This window comes from Astatotilapia calliptera, chromosome 3 (assembly GCF_964374335.1).
Source record: "Astatotilapia calliptera chromosome 3, fAstCal68.1, whole genome shotgun sequence".
NCBI lineage: Eukaryota > Metazoa > Chordata > Actinopteri > Cichliformes > Cichlidae > Astatotilapia > Astatotilapia calliptera.
The window spans coordinates 24543235-24562780 of NC_137424.1; the positions used below are offsets into that span (position 1 = coordinate 24543235).

Genomic DNA, 19546 nt, shown 5'->3' on the forward strand with positions numbered 1-19546 from the left:
ACAGGCCCTGGTGTGGTGTAAGTGGCCTCAATAGCAACTAATGCCCTGGTGTGGTGTAAGTGGCCTCAGCCAGCAGCCACAGGCCCTGGTGTGGTGTAAGTGGCCTCAGCCAGAGCCACAGGTCCGGGTGTGGTGTAAGTGGCCTCAGCCAGAGCCACAGGTCCTGGTGTGGTGTAAGTGGCCTCAGCCAGTGCCACAGGCCCTGGTGTGGTGTAAGTGGCCTCAGCCAGCAGCCACAGGCCCTGGTGTGGTGTAAGTGGCCTCAGCCAGCAGCCACAGGCCCTGGTGTGGTGTAAGTGGCCTCAGCCAGCAGCCACAGGCCCTGGTGTGGTGTAAGTGGCCTCAGCCAGCAGCCACAGGCCCTGGTGTGGTGTAAGTGGCCTCAGCCAGTGCCACAGGCCCTGGTGTGGTGTAAGTGGCCTCAGCCAGCAGCCACAGGCCCTGGTGTGGTGTAAGTGGCCTCAGCCAGCAGCCACAGGCCCTGGTGTGGTGTAAGTGGCCTCAGCCAGCAGCCACAGGCCCTGGTGTGGTGTAAGTGGCCTCAGCCAGCAGCCACAGGCCCTGGTGTGGTGTAAGTGGCCTCAGCCAGAGCCACAGGTCCTGGTGTGGTGTAAGTGGCCTCAGCCAGTGCCACAGGCCCTGGTCTGGTGTAAGTGGCCTGAGCAAGAGCCACAGACCCTGTTGTGGTGTAATTGGCCTCAATAGCAACTAAGGCCCTGGTGTGGTGTAGGTGGCCTCAGCCAGCAGCCACAGGCCCTGGTGTGGTGTAAGTGGCCTCAGCCAGCAGCCACAGGCCCTGGTGTGGTGTAAGTGGCCTCAGCCAGCAGCCACAGGCCCTGATGTGGTGTACGTGGCCCCAGCTGGTCACTCAGGCCCTGGTGTGGTGTAGGTGGCATCAGCTAGCAGCACAAGACATTGGAAAACAGCCAAAAGCAATGTCGTTAATGTGCCCTCATTAATGGGCAGCTGCTTTTGGTCTTTTAATACACCCCTTCTCTGGATCAAAAGCGGTTCAATGGCATGAAAATGAAAGGCTTACAGCACCAGGTATTCCCAGGCGGTCTCCCATCCAAGTACTAACCAAGCCCAGCCCTGCTTAGCTTCCGAGATCAGACGAGGTCGGGCGTGCTCAGGGTGGTATGGCCGTAAGCTGCTGGCCCCAGCACAATGTCTCAATTTATGGATTCAACTGATTAGGTGGCAAGTACCTGAAGTTACGAAGACAATCCTTTAACCATACCTGCATGTTTGCATAATACCCTAACCCAAAGGCTCAGTTTAGCATTTATCTAACAGCACAGGCCCTGGATTGTTGAAGATGGCCTCAGGAACCAGCACAGGGCCTGGTGTGTTGTACATGGCCACAGCTAGCAGCACAGGGCCTGGTTTGGTGAAGATGGCCTCGGCCAGAAGCGCAGGGCCTGGTGTGATGTGAGTGGCCTGAGCAAGAGCCACAGGCCCTGGTGTGGTGTAAGTGGCCTCAGCCAGAAGCCACAGGCACTGGTGTGGTGTAAGTGGCCTCAGCCAGCAGCCACAGGCCCTGGTGTGGTGTAAGTGGCCTCAGCCAGCAGCCACAGGCCCTGGTGTGGTGTAAGTGGCCTCAGCCAGCAGCCACAGGCCCTGGTGTGGTGTAAGTGGCCTCAGCCAGAGCCACAGGCCCTGGTGCGGTGTAAGTGGCCTCAGCCAGTGCCACAGGCCCTGGTGTGGTGTAAGTGGCCTGAGCAAGAGCCACAGACCCTGGTGTGGTGTAATTGGCCTCAATAGCAACTAATGCCCTGGTGTGGTGTAAGTGGCCTCAGCCAGCAGCCACAGGCCCTGGTGTGGTGTAAGTGGCCTCAGCCAGCAGCCACAGGCCCTGATGTGGTGTAAGTGGCCCCAGCCGGTCACTCAGGCCCTGGTGTGGTGTAGGTGGCATCAGCTAGCAGCACAAGACATTGTAAAACAGCCAAAAGCAATGTCGTTAATGTGCCATCATTAATGGGCAGCTGCTTTTGGTCTTTTAATACACCCCTTCTCTGGATCAAAAGCGGTTCAATGACATGAAAATGAAAGGCTTACAGCACCAGGTAGTCTCCCATCCAAGTACAAACCAAGCCCAGCCCTGCTTAGCTTCCGAGATCAGACGAGGTCGGGCGTGCTCAGGGTGGTATGGCCGTAAGCTGCTGGCCCCAGCACAATGTCTCAATTTATGGATTCAACTGATTAGGTGGCAAGTACCTGAAGTTACGAAGACAATCCTATAACCATACCTGCATGTTTGCATAATACCCTAACCCAAAGGCTCAGTTTAGCATTTATCCAACAGCACAGGCCCTGGATTGTTGAAGATGGCCTCAGGAACCAGAACAGGGCCTGGTGTGTTGTACATGGCCACAGCTAGCAGCACAGGGCCTGGTTTGGTGAAGATGGCCTCGGCCAGAAGCACAGGGCCTGGTGTGATATGAGTGGCCTGAGCAAGAGCCACAGGCCCTGGTGTGGAGTAAGTGGCCTGAGCAAGAGCCACAGGCCCTGGTGTGGTGTAAGTGGCCTGAGCAAGAGCAACAGGCCCTGGTGTGGTGTAATTGGCCTCAATAGCAACTAAGGCCCTGGTGTGGTGTATGTGACCTCAGCCAGCAGCCACAGGCCCTGGTGTGGTGTAAGTGGCCTCAGAAGCAAATAAGGCCGTGGTGTTGTGTATGTGGCCTCAGCCAGCAGCCACAGGCCCTTGGTGTGGTGTAAGTGGCCTCAGCCAGCAGCCACAGGCCCTGGTGTGGTGTGGGTGGCCTCAGCCAGCAGCCACAGGCCCTTGGTGTGGTGTAAGTCGCCTCATCCAGCAGCCACAGGCCCTGATGTGGTGTAAGTGGCCTCAGCCAGAGCCACAGGCCCTGGTGTGGTGTAAGTGGCCTCAGCCAGAGCCACAGGGTCTGGTGTGATATGAGTGGCCTGAGCAAGAGCCACAGGCCCTGGTGTGGTGTAAGTGGCCTCAGCCAGCAGCCACAGGCCCTGGTGTGGTGTGGGTGGCCTCAGCCAGCAGCCACAGGCCCTTGGTGTGGTGTAAGTCGCCTCATCCAGCAGCCACAGGCCCTGATGTGGTGTAAGTGGCCTCAGCCAGAGCCACAGGCCCTGGTGTGGTGTAAGTGGCCTCAGCCAGAGCCACAGGCCCTGATGTGGTGTAAGTGGCCCCAGCCGGTCACTCAGGCCCTGGTGTGGTGTAGGTGGCATCAGCTAGCAGCACAAGACATTGGAAAACAGCCAAAAGCAGTGTCGTTAATGTGCCCTCATTAATGGGCAGCTGCTTTTGGTCTTTTAATACACCCCTTCTCTGGATCAAAAGCGGTTCAATGACATGAAAATGAAAGGCTTACAGCACCAGGTATTCCCAGGCAGTCTCCCATCCAAGTACTAACCAAGCCCAGCCCTTCTTAGCTTCCGAGATCAGACGAGGTCGGGCGTGCTCAGGGTGGTATGGCCGTAAGCTGCTGGCCCCAGCACAATGTCTCAATTTATGGATTCAACTGATTAGGTGGCAAGTACCTGAAGTTACGAAGACAATCCTATAACCATACCTGCATGTTTGCATAATACCCTAACCCAAAGGCTCAGTTTGGCATTTATCTAACAGCACAGGCCCTGGATTGTTGAAGATGGCCTCAGGAACCAGCACAGGGCCTGGTGTGTTGTACATGGCCACAGCAAGCAGCACAGGGCCTGGTTTGGTGAAGATGGCCTCGGCCAGAAGCACAGGGTCTGGTGTGATATGAGTGGCCTGAGCAAGAGCCACAGGCCCTGGTGTGGTGTAAGTGGCCTCAGCCAGCAGCCACAGGCCCTGGTGTGGTGTGGGTGGCCTCAGCCAGCAGCCACAGGCCCTTGTGTGGTGTAAGTGGCCTCAGCCAGCAGCCACAGGCCCTGGTGTGGTGTAAGTGACCTCAGCCAGTGCCACAGGCCCTGGTGTGGTGTAATTGGCCTCAATAGCAACTAAGGCCCTGGTGTTGTGTATGTGGCCTCAGCCAGCAGCCACAGGCCCTGGTGTGGTGTAAGTGGCCTCAATAGCAACTAATGCCCTGGTGTGGTGTAAGTGGCCTCAGCCAGCAGCCACAGGCACTGGTGTGGTGTAAGTGCCCTCAGCCAGCAGCCACAGGCCCTGGTGTGGTGTAAGTGGCATGAGCAAGAGCCACAGGCACTGGTGTGGTGTAAGTGGCCTCAGCCAGAAGCCACAGGCACTGGTGTGGTGTAAGTGCCCTCAGCCAGCAGCCACAGGCCCTGGTGTGGTGTAAGTGGCCTCAGCCAGCAGCCACAGGCCCTGGTGTGGTGTAAGTGGCCTCAGCCAGCAGCCACAGGCCCTGGTGTGGTGTAAGTGGCCTCAGCCAGTGCCACAGGCCCTGGTGTGGTGTAAGTGGCCTGAGCAAGAGCCACAGACCCTGGTGTGGTGTAATTGGCCTCAATAGCAACTAATGCCCTGGTGTGGTGTAAGTGGCCTCAGCCAGCAGCCACAGGCCCTGGTGTGGTGTAAGTGGCCTCAGCCAGCAGCCACAGGCCCTGATGTGGTGTAAGTGGCCCCAGCCGGTCACTCAGGCCCTGGTGTGGTGTAGGTGGCATCAGCTAGCAGCACAAGACATTGGAAAACAGCCAAAAGCAATGTCGTTAATGTGCCCTCATTAATGGGCAGCTGCTTTTGGTCTTTTAATACACCCCTTCTCTGGATCAAAAGCGGTTCAAAGACATGAAAATGAAAGGCTTACAGCACCTGGTATTCCAAGGAAGTCTCCCATCCAAGTACTAACCAAGAACAGCCCTGCTTAGCTTCCGAGATCAGACGTGGTCGGGCATGCTCAGGGTGGTATGGCCCTAAGCTGCTGGCCACAGCACAATGTCTCAATTTATGGATTCAAGTGATTAGGTGGCAAGTACCTGGAGTTACGAAGACAATCCTATAACCATACCTGCATGTTTGCATAATACCCTAACCCAAAGGCTCAGTTTAGCATTTATCCAACAGCACAGGCCCTGGATTGTTGAAGATGGCCTCAGGAACAAGAACAGGGCCTGGTGTGTTGTACATGGTCACAGCTAGCAGCACAGGGCCTGGTTTGGTGAAGATGGCCTCGGCCAGAAGCACAGGGCCTGGTGTGATATGAGTGGCCTGAGCAAGAGCCACAGGCCCTGGTGTGGTGTAAGTGGCCTGAGCAAGAGCCACAGGCCCTGGTGTGGTGTAAGTGGCCTCAGCCAGAGCCACAGGCCCTGGTGTGGTGTAAGTGGCCTCAGAAGCAAATAAGGCCGTGGTGTGGTGTAAGTGGCCTCAGCCAGAGCCACAGGCCCTGGTGTGGTGTAAGTGGCCTCAATAGCAACTAAGGCCCTGGTGTTGTGTAAGTGGCCTCATCCAGCAGCCACAGGCCTTGGTGTGGTGTAAGTCGCCTCATCCAGCAGCCACAGGCCCTGGTGTGGTGTAAGTGGCCTGAGCAAGAGCCACAGACCCTGGTGTGGTGTAATTGGCCTCAATAGCAAGTAAGGCCCTGGTGTGGTGTAGGTGGCCTCAGCCAGCAGCCACAGGCCCTGGTGTGGTGTAAGTGGCCCCAGCCGGTCACTCTGGCCCTGGTGTGGTGTAAGTGGCATCAGCTAGCAGCACAAGACATTGGAAAACAGCCAAAAGCAATGTCGTTAATGTGCCCTCATTAATGGGCAGCTGCTTTTGGTCTTTTAATACACCCCTTCTCTGGATCAAAAGCGGTTCAATGACATGAAAATGAAAGGCTTACAGCACTAGGTATTCCAAGGAAGTCTCCCATCCAAGTACTAACCAAGCCCAGCCCTGCTTAGCTTCCGAGATCAGACGAGGTCGGGCGTGCTCAGGGTGGTATGGCCGTAAGCTGCTGGCCCCAGCACAATGTCTCAATTTATGGATTCAACTGATTAGGTGGCAAGTACCTGAAGTTACGAAGACAATCCTATAACCATACCTGCATGTTTGCATAATACCCTAACCCAAAGGCTCAGTTTAGCATTTATCCAACAGCACAGGCCCTGGATTGTTGAAGATGGCCTCAGGAACCAGAACAGGGCCTGGTGTGTTGTACATGGCCACAGCTAGCAGCACAGGGCCTGGTTTGGTGAAGATGGCCTCGGCCAGAAGCACAGGGCCTGGTGTGATATGAGTGGCCTGAGCAAGAGCCACAGGCCCTGGTGTGGAGTAAGTGGCCTGAGCAAGAGCCACAGGCCCTGGTGTGGTGTAAGTGGCCTGAGCAAGAGCAACAGGCCCTGGTGTGGTGTAATTGGCCTCAATAGCAACTAAGGCCCTGGTGTGGTGTATGTGGCCTCAGCCAGCAGCCACAGGCCCTGGTGTGGTGTAAGTGGCCTCAGAAGCAAAAAAGGCCATGGTGTTGTGTATGTGGCCTCAGCCAGCAGCCACAGGCCCTTGGTGTGGTGTAAGTGGCCTCAGCCAGCAGCCACAGGCCCTGGTGTGGTGTAGGTGGCCTCAGCCAGCAGCCACAGGCCCTTGGTGTGGTGTAAGTCGCCTCATCCAGCAGCCACAGGCCCTGATGTGGTGTAAGTGGCCTCAGCCAGAGCCACAGGCCCTGGTGTGGTGTAAGTGGCCTCAGCCAGAGCCACAGGGTCTGGTGTGATATGAGTGGCCTGAGCAAGAGCCACAGGCCCTGGTGTGGTGTAAGTGGCCTCAGCCAGAAGCCACAGGCACTGGTGTGGTGTAAGTGGCCTCAGCCAGCAGCCACAGGCCCTGGTGTGGTGTAAGTGGCCTCAGCCAGCAGCCACAGGCCCTGGTGTGGTGTAAGTGGCCTCAGCCAGCAGCCACAGGCCCTGGTGTGGTGTAAGTGGCCTCAGCCAGCAGCCACAGGCCCTGGTGTGGTGTAAGTGGCCTCAGCCAGAGCCACAGGCCCTGGTGTAGTGTAAGTGGCCTCAGCCAGTGCCACAGGCCCTGGTGTGGTGTAAGTGGCCTGAGCAAGAGCCACAGACCCTGGTGTGGTGTAATTGGCCTCAATAGCAACTAATGCCCTGGTGTGGTGTAGGTGGCCTCAGCCAGCAGCCACAGGCCCTGGTGTGGTGTAAGTGGCCTCAGCCAGTGCCACAGGCCCTGGTGTGGTGTAAGGGGCCTCAATAGCAACTAATGCCCTGGTGTGGTGTAAGTGGCCTCAGCCAGCAGCCACAGGCACTGGTGTGGTGTAAGTGGCCTCAGCCAGCAGCCACAGGCCCTGGTGTGGTGTAAGTGGCCTCAGCCAGCAGCCACAGGCCCTGGTGTGGTGTAAGTGGCCTGAGCCAGCAGCCACAGGCCCTGGTGTGGTGTAAGTGGCCTCAGCCAGAAGCCACAGGCACTGGTGTGGTGTAAGTGCCCTCAGCCAGCAGCCACAGGCCCTGGTGTGGTGTAAGTGACCTCAGCCAGCAGCCACAGGCCCTGGTGTGGTGTAAGTGGCCTCAGCCAGCAGCCACAGGCCCTGGTGTGGTGTAAGTGGCCTCAGCCAGTGCCACAGGCCCTGGTGTGGTGTAAGTGGCCTGAGCAAGAGTCACAGACCCTGGTGTGGTGTAATTGGCCTCAATAGCAACTAATGCCCTGGTGTGGTGTAGGTGGCCTCAGCCAGCAGCCACAGGCCCTGGTGTGGTTTAAGTGGCCTCAGCCAGTGCCACAGGCCCTGGTGTGGTGTAAGTGGCCTGAGCAAGAGCCACAGGCCCTGGTGTGGTGTAAGTGGCCTCAGCCAGCAGCCACAGGCCCTGGTGTGGTGTAAGTGGCCTGAGCAAGAGCCACAGGCTCTGGTGTGGTGTAAGTGGCCTCAGCCAGAAGCCACAGGCACTGGTGTGGTGTAAGTGCCCTCAGCCAGCAGCCACAGGCCCTGGTGTGGTGTAAGTGACCTCAGCCAGCAGCCACAGGCCCTGGTGTGGTGTAAGTGGCCTCAGCCAGCAGCCACAGGCCCTGGTGTGGTGTAAGTGGCCTCAGCCAGTGCCACAGGCCCTGGTGTGGTGTAAGTGGCCTGAGCAAGAGTCACAGACCCTGGTGTGGTGTAATTGGCCTCAATAGCAACTAATGCCCTGGTGTGGTGTAGGTGGCCTCAGCCAGCAGCCACAGGCCCTGATGTGGTGTAAGTGGCCCCAGCCGGTCACTCAGGCCCTGGTGTGGTGTAGGTGGCATCAGCTAGCAGCACAAGACATTGGAAAAGAGCCAAAATCAATGTCGTTAATGTGCCCTCATTAATGGGCAGCTGCTTTTGGTCTTTTAATACACCCCTTCTCTGGATCAAAAGCGGTTCAATGACATGAAAATGAAAGGCTTACAGCACCAGGTATTCCCAGGTAGTCTCCCATCCAAGTACTAACCAAGCCCAGCCCTGTTTAGCTTCCGAGATCAGACGAGGTCGGGCATGCTCAGGGTGGTATGGCCGTAAGCTGCTGGCCCCAGCACAATGTCTCAATTTATGGATTCAACTGATTAGGTGGCAAGTACCTGAAGTTACGAAGACAATCCTTTAACCATACCTGCATGTTTGCATAATACCCTAACCCAAAGGCTCAGTTTAGCATTTATCTAACAGCACAGGCCCTGGATTGTTGAAGATGGCCTCAGGAACCAGCACAGGGCCTGGTGTGTTGTACATGGCCACAGCTAGCAGCACAGGGCCTGGTTTGGTGAAGATGGCCTCGGCCAGAAGCGCAGGGCCTGGTGTGATGTGAGTGGCCTGAGCAAGAGCCACAGGCCCTGGTGTGGTGTAAGTGGCCTCAGCCAGAAGCCACAGGCACTGGTGTGGTGTAAGTGGCCTCAGCCAGCAGCCACAGGCCCTGGTGTGGTGTAAGTGGCCTCAGCCAGCAGCCACAGGCCCTGGTGTGGTGTAAGTGGCCACAGCCAGCAGCCACAGGCCCTGGTGTGGTGTAAGTGGCCTCAGCCAGCAGCCACAGGCCCTGGTGTGGTGTAAGTGGCCTCAGCCAGAGCCACAGGCCCTGGTGTAGTGTAAGTGGCCTCAGCCAGTGCCACAGGCCCTGGTGTGGTGTAAGTGGCCTGAGCAAAAGCCACAGACCCTGGTGTGGTGTAATTGGCCTCAATTGCAACTAATGCCCTGTTGTGGTGTATGTGGCCTCAGCCAGCAGCCACAGGCCCTGGTGTGGTGTAAGTGGCCTCAGCCAGTGCCACAGGCCCTGGTGTGGTGTAAGCGGCCTCAATAGCAACTAATGCCCTGGTGTGGTGTAAGTGGCCTCAGCCAGCAGCCACAGGCACTGGTGTGGTGTAAGTGGCCTCAGCCAGCAGCCACAGGCCCTGGTGTGGTGTAAGTGGCCTCAGCCAGCAGCCACAGGCCCTGGTGTGGTGTAAGTGGCCTGAGCCAGCAGCCACAGGCCCTGGTGTGGTGTAAGTGGCCTCAGCCAGAAGCCACAGGCACTGGTGTGGTGTAAGTGCCCTCAGCCAGCAGCCACAGGCACTGGTGTGGTGTAAGTGACCTCAGCCAGTGCCACAGGCCCTGGTGTGGTGTAAGTGGCCTGAGCAAGAGCCAAAGACCCTGGTGTGGTGTAATTGGCCTCAATAGCAACTTATGCCCTGGTGTGGTGTAAGTGGCCTCAGCCAGCAGCCACAGGCCCTGGTGTGGTGTAAGTGGCCTCAATAGCAACTAATGCCCTGGTGTGGTGTAAGTGGCCTCAGCCAGCAGCCACAGGCCCTGGTGTGGTGTAAGTGGCCTCAGCCAGCAGCCACAGGCCCTGGTGTGGTGTAAGTGGCCTGAGCAAGAGCCACAGACCCTGGTGTGGTGTAATTGGCCTCAATAGCAACTAATGCCCTGTTGTGGTGTATGTGGCCTCAGCCAGCAGCCACAGGCCCTGGTGTGGTGTAAGTGGCCTCAGCCAGTGCCACAGGCCCTGGTGTGGTGTAAGGGGCCTCAATAGCAACTAATGCCCTGGTGTGGTGTAAGTGGCCTCAGCCAGCAGCCACAGGCACTGGTGTGGTGTAAGTGGCCTCAGCCAGCAGCCACAGGCCCTGGTGTGGTGTAAGTGGCCTCAGCCAGCAGCCACAGGCCCTGGTGTGGTGTAAGTGGCCTGAGCCAGCAGCCACAGGCCCTGGTGTGGTGTAAGTGGCCTCAGCCAGAAGCCACAGGCACTGGTGTGGTGTAAGTGCCCTCAGCCAGCAGCCACAGGCCCTGGTGTGGTGTAAGTGACCTCAGCCAGCAGCCACAGGCCCTGGTGTGGTGTAAGTGGCCTCAGCCAGCAGCCACAGGCCCTGGTGTGGTGTAAGTGGCCTCAGCCAGTGCCACAGGCCCTGGTGTGGTGTAAGTGGCCTGAGCAAGAGTCACAGACCCTGGTGTGGTGTAATTGGCCTCAATAGCAACTAATGCCCTGGTGTGGTGTAGGTGGCCTCAGCCAGCAGCCACAGGCCCTGGTGTGGTGTAAGTGGCCTCAGCCAGTGCCACAGGCCCTGGTGTGGTGTAAGTGGCCTGAGCAAGAGCCACAGGCCCTGGTGTGGTGTAAGTGGCCTCAGCCAGCAGCCACAGGCCTTGGTGTGGTGTAAGTGGCCTGAGCAAGAGCCACAGGCCCTGGTGTGGTGTAAGTGGCCTCAGCCAGAAGCCACAGGCACTGGTGTGGTGTAAGTGCCCTCAGCCAGCAGCCACAGGCCCTGGTGTGGTGTAAGTGGCCTGAGCAAGAGCCACAGACCCTGGTGTGGTGTAATTGGCCTCAATAGCAACTAATGCCCTGGTGTGGTGTAAGTGGCCTCAGCCAGCAGCCACAGGCCCTGGTGTGGTGTAAGTGGCCTCAGCCAGCAGCCACAGGCCCTGATGTGGTGTAAGTGGCCCCAGCCGGTCACTCAGGCCCTGGTGTGGTGTCGGTGGCATCAGCTAGCAGCACAAGACATTGGAAAACAGCCAAAAGCAATGTCGTTAATGTGCCCTCATTAATGGGCAGCTGCTTTTGGTCTTTTAATACACCCCTTCTCTGGATCAAAAGCGGTTCAATGACATGAAAATGAAAGGCTTACAGCACCAGGTATTCCCAGGTAGTCTCCCATCCAAGTACTAACCAAGCCCAGCCCTGCTTAGCTTCCGAGATCAGACGAGGTCGGGCGTGCTCAGGGTGGTATGGCCGTAAGCTGCTGGCCCCAGCACAATGTCTCAATTTATGGATTCAACTGATTAGGTGGCAAGTACCTGAAGTTACGAAGACAATCCTTTAACCATACCTGCATGTTTGCATAATACCCTAACCCAAAGGCTCAGTTTAGCATTTATCTAACAGCACAGGCCATGGATTGTTGAAGATGGCCTCAGGAACCAGCACAGGGCCTGGTGTGTTGTACATGGCCACAGCTAGCAGCACAGGGCCTGGTTTGGTGAAGATGGCCTCGGCCAGAAGCGCAGGGCCTGGTGTGATGTGAGTGGCCTGAGCAAGAGCCACAGGCCCTGGTGTGGTGTAAGTGGCCTCAGCCAGAAGCCACAGGCACTGGTGTGGTGTAAGTGGCCTCAGCCAGCAGCCACAGGCCCTGGTGTGGTGTAAGTGGCCTCAGCCAGAGCCACAGGCCCTGGTGTGGTGTAAGTGGCCTCAGCCAGTGCCACAGGCCCTGGTGTGGTGTAAGTGGCCTGAGCAAGAGCCAAAGACCCTGGTGTGGTGTAATTGGCCTCAATAGCAACTTATGCCCTGGTGTGGTGTAAGTGGCCTCAGCCAGCAGCCACAGGCCCTGGTGTGGTGTAAGTGGCCTCAGCCAGCAGCCACAGGCCCTGGTGTGGTGTAAGTGGCCTGAGCAAGAGCCACAGGCCCTGGTGTGGTGTAAGTGGCCTCAGCCAGAAGCCACAGGCACTGGTGTGGTGTAAGGGGCCTCAATAGCAACTAATGCCCTGGTGTGGTGTAAGTGACCTCAGCCAGCAGCCACAGGCCCTGGTGTGGTGTAAGTGGCCTCAGCCAGCAGCCACAGGCCCTGGTGTGGTGTAAGTGGCCTCAGCCAGAGCCACAGGCCCTGGTGTAGTGTAAGTGGCCTCAGCCAGTGCCACAGGCCCTGGTGTGGTGTAAGTGGCCTGAGCAAGAGCCACAGACCCTGGTGTGGTGTAATTGGCCTCAGCCAGCAGCCACAGGCCCTGGTGTGGTGTAAGTGGCCTCAGCCAGAGCCACAGGCCCTGGTGTAGTGTAAGTGGCCTCAGCCAGTGCCACAGGCCCTGGTGTGGTGTAAGTGGCCTGAGCAAGAGCCACAGACCCTGGTGTGGTGTAATTGGCCTCAATAGCAACTAATGCCCTGGTGTGGTGTAGGTGGCCTCAGCCAGCAGCCACAGGCCCTGGTGTGGTGTAAGTGGCCTCAGCCAGTGCCACAGGCCCTGGTGTGGTGTAAGGGGCCTCAATAGCAACTAATGCCCTGGTGTGGTGTAAGTGGCCTCAGCCAGCAGCCACAGGCACTGGTGTGGTGTAAGTGGCCTCAGCCAGCAGCCACAGGCCCTGGTGTGGTGTAAGTGGCCTCAGCCAGCAGCCACAGGCCCTGGTGTGGTGTAAGTGGCCTGAGCCAGCAGCCACAGGCCCTGGTGTGGTGTAAGTGGCCTCAGCCAGAAGCCACAGGCCCTGGTGTGGTGTAAGTGGCCTCAGCCAGCAGCCACAGGCCCTGGTGTGGTGTAAGTGGCCTCAGCCAGTGCCACAGGCCCTGGTGTGGTGTAAGTGGCCTGAGCAAGAGTCACAGACCCTGGTGTGGTGTAATTGGCCTCAATAGCAACTAATGCCCTGGTGTGGTGTAGGTGGCCTCAGCCAGCAGCCACAGGCCCTGGTGTGGTTTAAGTGGCCTCAGCCAGTGCCACAGGCCCTGGTGTGGTGTAAGTGGCCTGAGCAAGAGCCACAGGCCCTGGTGTGGTGTAAGTGGCCTCAGCCAGCAGCCACAGGCCCTGGTGTGGTGTAAGTGGCCTGAGCAAGAGCCACAGGCTCTGGTGTGGTGTAAGTGGCCTCAGCCAGAAGCCACAGGCACTGGTGTGGTGTAAGTGCCCTCAGCCAGCAGCCACAGGCCCTGGTGTGGTGTAAGTGACCTCAGCCAGCAGCCACAGGCCCTGGTGTGGTGTAAGTGGCCTCAGCCAGCAGCCACAGGCCCTGGTGTGGTGTAAGTGGCCTCAGCCAGTGCCACAGGCCCTGGTGTGGTGTAAGTGGCCTGAGCAAGAGTCACAGACCCTGGTGTGGTGTAATTGGCCTCAATAGCAACTAATGCCCTGGTGTGGTGTAGGTGGCCTCAGCCAGCAGCCACAGGCCCTGATGTGGTGTAAGTGGCCCCAGCCGGTCACTCAGGCCCTGGTGTGGTGTAGGTGGCATCAGCTAGCAGCACAAGACATTGGAAAAGAGCCAAAATCAATGTCGTTAATGTGCCCTCATTAATGGGCAGCTGCTTTTGGTCTTTTAATACACCCCTTCTCTGGATCAAAAGCGGTTCAATGACATGAAAATGAAAGGCTTACAGCACCAGGTATTCCCAGGTAGTCTCCCATCCAAGTACTAACCAAGCCCAGCCCTGCTTAGCTTCCGAGATCAGACGAGGTCGGGCATGCTCAGGGTGGTATGGCCGTAAGCTGCTGGCCCCAGCACAATGTCTCAATTTATGGATTCAACTGATTAGGTGGCAAGTACCTGAAGTTACGAAGACAATCCTTTAACCATACCTGCATGTTTGCATAATACCCTAACCCAAAGGCTCAGTTTAGCATTTATCTAACAGCACAGGCCCTGGATTGTTGAAGATGGCCTCAGGAACCAGCACAGGGCCTGGTGTGTTGTACATGGCCACAGCTAGCAGCACAGGGCCTGGTTTGGTGAAGATGGCCTCGGCCAGAAGCGCAGGGCCTGGTGTGATGTGAGTGGCCTGAGCAAGAGCCACAGGCCCTGGTGTGGTGTAAGTGGCCTCAGCCAGAAGCCACAGGCACTGGTGTGGTGTAAGTGGCCTCAGCCAGCAGCCACAGGCCCTGGTGTGGTGTAAGTGGCCTCAGCCAGCAGCCACAGGCCCTGGTGTGGTGTAAGTGGCCACAGCCAGCAGCCACAGGCCCTGGTGTGGTGTAAGTGGCCTCAGCCAGCAGCCACAGGCCCTGGTGTGGTGTAAGTGGCCTCAGCCAGAGCCACAGGCCCTGGTGTAGTGTAAGTGGCCTCAGCCAGTGCCACAGGCCCTGGTGTGGTGTAAGTGGCCTGAGCAAAAGCCACAGACCCTGGTGTGGTGTAATTGGCCTCAATAGCAACTAATGCCCTGGTGTGGTGTAGGTGGCCTCAGCCAGCAGCCACAGGCCCTGGTGTGGTGTAAGTGGCCTCAGCCAGTGCCACAGGCCCTGGTGTGGTGTAAGGGGCCTCAATAGCAACTAATGCCCTGGTGTGGTGTAAGTGGCCTGAGCCAGCAGCCACAGGCCCTGGTGTGGTGTAAGTGGCCTCAGCCAGAAGCCACAGGCACTGGTGTGGTGTAAGTGCCCTCAGCCAGCAGCCACAGGCACTGGTGTGGTGTAAGTGACCTCAGCCAGTGCCACAGGCCCTGGTGTGGTGTAAGTGGCCTGAGCAAGAGCCAAAGACCCTGGTGTGGTGTAATTGGCCTCAATAGCAACTTATGCCCTGGTGTGGTGTAAGTGGCCTCAGCCAGCAGCCACAGGCCCTGGTGTGGTGTAAGTGGCCTCAATAGCAACTAATGCCCTGGTGTGGTGTAAGTGGCCTCAGCCAGCAGCCACAGGCCCTGGTGTGGTGTAAGTGGCCTCAGCCAGCAGCCACAGGCCCTGGTGTGGTGTAAGTGGCCTGAGCAAGAGCCACAGACCCTGGTGTGGTGTAATTGGCCTCAATAGCAACTAATGCCCTGTTGTGGTGTATGTGGCCTCAGCCAGCAGCCACAGGCCCTGGTGTGGTGTAAGTGGCCTCAGCCAGTGCCACAGGCCCTGGTGTGGTGTAAGGGGCCTCAATAGCAACTAATGCCCTGGTGTGGTGTAAGTGGCCTCAGCCAGCAGCCACAGGCACTGGTGTGGTGTAAGTGGCCTCAGCCAGCAGCCACAGGCCCTGGTGTGGTGTAAGTGGCCTCAGCCAGCAGCCACAGGCCCTGGTGTGGTGTAAGTGGCCTGAGCCAGCAGCCACAGGCCCTGGTGTGGTGTAAGTGGCCTCAGCCAGAAGCCACAGGCACTGGTGTGGTGTAAGTGCCCTCAGCCAGCAGCCACAGGCCCTGGTGTGGTGTAAGTGACCTCAGCCAGCAGCCACAGGCCCTGGTGTGGTGTAAGTGGCCTCAGCCAGCAGCCACAGGCCCTGGTGTGGTGTAAGTGGCCTCAGCCAGTGCCACAGGCCCTGGTGTGGTGTAAGTGGCCTGAGCAAGAGTCACAGACCCTGGTGTGGTGTAATTGGCCTCAATAGCAACTAATGCCCTGGTGTGGTGTAGGTGGCCTCAGCCAGCAGCCACAGGCCCTGGTGTGGTGTAAGTGGCCTCAGCCAGTGCCACAGGCCCTGGTGTGGTGTAAGTGGCCTGAGCAAGAGCCACAGGCCCTGGTGTGGTGTAAGTGGCCTCAGCCAGCAGCCACAGGCCTTGGTGTGGTGTAAGTGGCCTGAGCAAGAGCCACAGGCCCTGGTGTGGTGTAAGTGGCCTCAGCCAGAAGCCACAGGCACTGGTGTGGTGTAAGTGCCCTCAGCCAGCAGCCACAGGCCCTGGTGTGGTGTAAGTGACCTCAGCCAGCAGCCACAGGCCCTGGTGTGGTGTAAGTGGCCTCAGCCAGCAGCCACAGGCCCTGGTGTGGTGTAAGTGGCCTCAGCCAGTGCCACAGGCCCTGGTGTGGTGTAAGTGGCCTGAGCAAGAGTCACAGACCCTGGTGTGGTGTAATTGGCCTCAATAGCAACTAATGCCCTGGTGTGGTGTAGGTGGCCTCAGCCAGCAGCCACAGGCCCTGGTGTGGTGTAAGTGGCCTCAGCCAGTGCCACAGGCCCTGGTGTGGTGTAAGTGGCCTGAGCAAGAGCCACAGACCCTGGTGTGGTGTAATTGGCCTCAATAGCAACTAATGCCCTGGTGTGGTGTAAGTGGCCTCAGCCAGCAGCCACAGGCCCTGGTGTGGTGTAAGTGGCCTCAGCCAGCAGCCACAGGCCCTGATGTGGTGTAAGTGGCCCCAGCCGGTCACTCAGGCCCTGGTGTGGTGTCGGTGGCATCAGCTAGCAGCACAAGACATTGGAAAACAGCCAAAAGCAATGTCGTTAATGTGCCCTCATTAATGGGCAGCTGCTTTTGGTCTTTTAATACACCCCTTCTCTGGATCAAAAGCGGTTCAATGACATGAAAATGAAAGGCTTACAGCACCAGGTATTCCCAGGTAGTCTCCCATCCAAGTACTAACCAAGCCCAGCCCTGCTTAGCTTCCGAGATCAGACGAGGTCGGGCGTGCTCAGGGTGGTATGGCCGTAAGCTGCTGGCCCCAGCACAATGTCTCAATTTATGGATTCAACTGATTAGGTGGCAAGTACCTGAAGTTACGAAGACAATCCTTTAACCATACCTGCATGTTTGCATAATACCCTAACCCAAAGGCTCAGTTTAGCATTTATCTAACAGCACAGGCCATGGATTGTTGAAGATGGCCTCAGGAACCAGCACAGGGCCTGGTGTGTTGTACATGGCCACAGCTAGCAGCACAGGGCCTGGTTTGGTGAAGATGGCCTCGGCCAGAAGCGCAGGGCCTGGTGTGATGTGAGTGGCCTGAGCAAGAGCCACAGGCCCTGGTGTGGTGTAAGTGGCCTCAGCCAGAAGCCACAGGCACTGGTGTGGTGTAAGTGGCCTCAGCCAGCAGCCACAGGCCCTGGTGTGGTGTAAGTGGCCTCAGCCAGAGCCACAGGCCCTGGTGTGGTGTAAGTGGCCTCAGCCAGTGCCACAGGCCCTGGTGTGGTGTAAGTGGCCTGAGCAAGAGCCAAAGACCCTGGTGTGGTGTAATTGGCCTCAATAGCAACTTATGCCCTGGTGTGGTGTAAGTGGCCTCAGCCAGCAGCCACAGGCCCTGGTGTGGTGTAAGTGGCCTCAGCCAGCAGCCACAGGCCCTGGTGTGGTGTAAGTGGCCTGAGCAAGAGCCACAGGCCCTGGTGTGGTGTAAGTGGCCTCAGCCAGCAGCCACAGGCCCTGGTGTGGTGTAAGTGGCCTCAGCCAGAGCCACAGGCCCTGGTGTGGTGTAAGTGGCCTCAGCCAGTGCCACAGGCCCTGGTGTGGTGTAAGTGGCCTGAGCAAGAGCCACAGACCCTGGTGTGGTGTAATTGGCCTCAATAGCAACTAATGCCCTGGTGTGGTGTAGGTGGCCTCAGCCAGCAGCCACAGGCCCTGGTGTGGTGTAAGTGGCCTCAATAGCAACTAATGCCCTGGTGTGGTGTAAGTGGCCTCAGCCAGCAGCCACAGGCCCTGGTGTGGTGTAAGTGGCCTGAGCAAGAGCCACAGACCCTGGTGTGGTGTAATTGGCCTCAATAGCAACTAAGGCCCTGGTGTGGTGTAGGTGGCCTCAGCCAGCAGCCACAGGCCCTGGTGTGGTGTAAGTGGCCTCAGCCAGCAGCCACAGGCCCTGGTGTGGTGTAAGTGGCCTCAGCCAGCAGCCACAGGCCCTGATGTGGTGTAAGTGGCCCCAGCCGGTCACTCAGGCCCTGGTGTGGTGTAGGTGGCATCAGCTAGCAGCACAAGACATTGGAAAACAGCCAAAAGCAATGTCGTTAATGTGCCCTCATTAATGGGCAGCTGCTTTTGGTCTTTTAATACACCCCTTCTCTGGATCAAAAGCGGTTCAATGACATGAAAATGAAAGGCTTACAGCACCAGGTATTCCCAGGTAGTCTCCCATCCAAGTACTAACCAAGCCCAGCCCTGCTTAGCTTCCGAGATCAGACGAGGTCGGGCGTGCTCAGGGTGGTATGGCCGTAAGCTGCTGGCCCCAGCACAATGTCTCAATTTATGGATTCAACTGATTAGGTGGCAAGTACCTGAAGTTACGAAGACAATCCTTTAACCATACCTGCATGTTTGCATAATACCCTAACCCAAAGGCTCAGTTTAGCATTTATCTAACAGCACAGGCCCTGGATTGTTGAAGATGGCCTCAGGAACCAGCACAGGTTCTGGTGTGTTGTACATGGCCACAGCTAGCAGCACAGGGCCTGGTTTGGTGAAGATGGCCTCGGCCAGAAGCGCAGGGCCTGGTGTGATGTGAGTGGCCTGAGCAAGAGCCACAGGCCCTGGTGTGGTGTAAGTGGCCTCAGCCAGAAGCCACAGGCACTGGTGTGGTGTAAGTGGCCTCAGCCAGCAGCCACAGGCCCTGGTGTGGTGTAAGTGGCCTCAGCCAGCAGCCACAGGCCCTGGTGTGGTGTAAGTGGCCTCAGCCAGCAGCCACAGGCCCTGGTGTGGTGTAAGTGGCCTCAGCCAGAGCCACAGGCCCTGGTGTGGTGTAAGTGGCCTCAGCCAGCAGCCACAGGCCCTGGTGTGGTGTAAGTGGCCTCAATAGCAACTAATGCCCTGGTGTGGTGTAAGTGGCCTCAGCCAGCAGCCACAGGCCCTGGTGTGGTGTAAGTGGCCTGAGCAAGAGCCACAGACCCTGGTGTGGTGTAATTGGCCTCAATAGCAACTAAGGCCCTGGTGTGGTGTAGGTGGCCTCAGCCAGCAGCCACAGGCCCTGGTGTGGTGTAAGTGGCCTCAGCCAGCAGCCACAGGCCCTGGTGTGGTGTAAGTGGCCTCAGCCAGCAGCCACAGGCCCTGATGTGGTGTAAGTGGCCCCAGCCGGTCACTCAGGCCCTGGTGTGGTGTAGGTGGCATCAGCTAGCAGCACAAGACATTGGAAAACAGCCAAAAGCAATGTCGTTAATGTGCCCTCATTAATGGGCAGCTGCTTTTGGTCTTTTAATACACCCCTTCTCTGGATCAAAAGCGATTCAATGACATGAAAATGAAAGGCTTACAGCACCAGGTATTCCCAGGCAGTCTCCCATCCAAGTACTAACCAAGCCCAGCCCTGCTTAGCTTCCGAGATCAGACGAGGTCGGGCGTGCTCAGGGTGGTATGGCCGTAAGCTGCTGGCCCCAGCACAATGTCTCAATTTAAGGATTCAACTGATTAGGTGGCAAGTACCTGAAGTTACGAAGACAATCCTTTAACCATACCTGCATGTTTGCATAATACCCTAACCCAAAGGCTCAGTTTAGCATTTATCTAACAGCACAGGCCCTGGATTGTTGAAGATGGCCTCAGGAACCAGCACAGGTTCTGGTGTGTTGTACATGGCCACAGCTAGCAGCACAGGGCCTGGTTTGGTGAAGATGGCCTCGGCCAGAAGCGCAGGGCCTGGTGTGATGTGAGTGGCCTGAGCAAGAGCCACAGGCCCTGGTGTGGTGTAAGTGGCCTCAGCCAGAAGCCACAGGCACTGGTGTGGTGTAAGTGGCCTCAGCCAGCAGCCACAGGCCCTGGTGTGGTGTAAGTGGCCTCAGCCAGAGCCACAGGCCCTGGTGTGGTGTAAGTGGCCTCAGCCAGTGCCACAGGCCCTGGTGTGGTGTAAGTGGCCTGAGCAAGAGCCACAGACCCTGGTGTGGTGTAATTGGCCTCAATAGCAACTAATGCCCTGGTGAGGTGTAGGTGGCCTCAGCCAGCAGCCACAGGCCCTGGTGTGGTGTAAGTGGCCTCAGCCAGTGCCACAGG

At 57.8% G+C, this 19546-nt stretch overlaps 9 non-coding genes and 2 pseudogenes across 9 annotated transcripts; all 11 read right to left on the minus strand.

Annotated features, from left to right (window-relative positions):
• Positions 1-1032: 1032 nt before the first annotated feature.
• On the minus strand, positions 1033-1151 carry LOC145427622 (5S ribosomal RNA). Its single transcript, XR_013908164.1, has one exon. It is a non-coding gene; the product is annotated as a 5S ribosomal RNA (ribosomal RNA).
• A 900-nt stretch (positions 1152-2051) lies between these two features.
• LOC145427481 (5S ribosomal RNA) lies at positions 2052-2160 on the minus strand (annotated as a pseudogene).
• A 1177-nt stretch (positions 2161-3337) lies between these two features.
• Positions 3338-3456, minus strand: LOC145427059 (5S ribosomal RNA). The gene has a single exon (XR_013907783.1). It is a non-coding gene; the product is annotated as a 5S ribosomal RNA (ribosomal RNA).
• Positions 3457-4711: 1255 nt separating this feature from the next.
• LOC145427443 (5S ribosomal RNA) lies at positions 4712-4830 on the minus strand (annotated as a pseudogene).
• An 895-nt stretch (positions 4831-5725) lies between these two features.
• On the minus strand, positions 5726-5844 carry LOC145426622 (5S ribosomal RNA). The gene has a single exon (XR_013907332.1). It is a non-coding gene; the product is annotated as a 5S ribosomal RNA (ribosomal RNA).
• Positions 5845-8243: 2399 nt separating this feature from the next.
• LOC145426909 (5S ribosomal RNA) lies at positions 8244-8362 on the minus strand. Its single transcript, XR_013907630.1, has one exon. It is a non-coding gene; the product is annotated as a 5S ribosomal RNA (ribosomal RNA).
• A 2555-nt stretch (positions 8363-10917) lies between these two features.
• Positions 10918-11036, minus strand: LOC145427844 (5S ribosomal RNA). The gene has a single exon (XR_013908386.1). It is a non-coding gene; the product is annotated as a 5S ribosomal RNA (ribosomal RNA).
• Positions 11037-13351: 2315 nt separating this feature from the next.
• Positions 13352-13470, minus strand: LOC145426695 (5S ribosomal RNA). Its single transcript, XR_013907406.1, has one exon. It is a non-coding gene; the product is annotated as a 5S ribosomal RNA (ribosomal RNA).
• Positions 13471-16180: 2710 nt separating this feature from the next.
• Positions 16181-16299, minus strand: LOC145427845 (5S ribosomal RNA). The gene has a single exon (XR_013908387.1). It is a non-coding gene; the product is annotated as a 5S ribosomal RNA (ribosomal RNA).
• Positions 16300-17668: 1369 nt separating this feature from the next.
• On the minus strand, positions 17669-17787 carry LOC145427846 (5S ribosomal RNA). The gene has a single exon (XR_013908388.1). It is a non-coding gene; the product is annotated as a 5S ribosomal RNA (ribosomal RNA).
• A 1019-nt stretch (positions 17788-18806) lies between these two features.
• LOC145426548 (5S ribosomal RNA) lies at positions 18807-18925 on the minus strand. The gene has a single exon (XR_013907258.1). It is a non-coding gene; the product is annotated as a 5S ribosomal RNA (ribosomal RNA).
• Between the last annotated feature and the right edge of the window lie 621 nt (positions 18926-19546).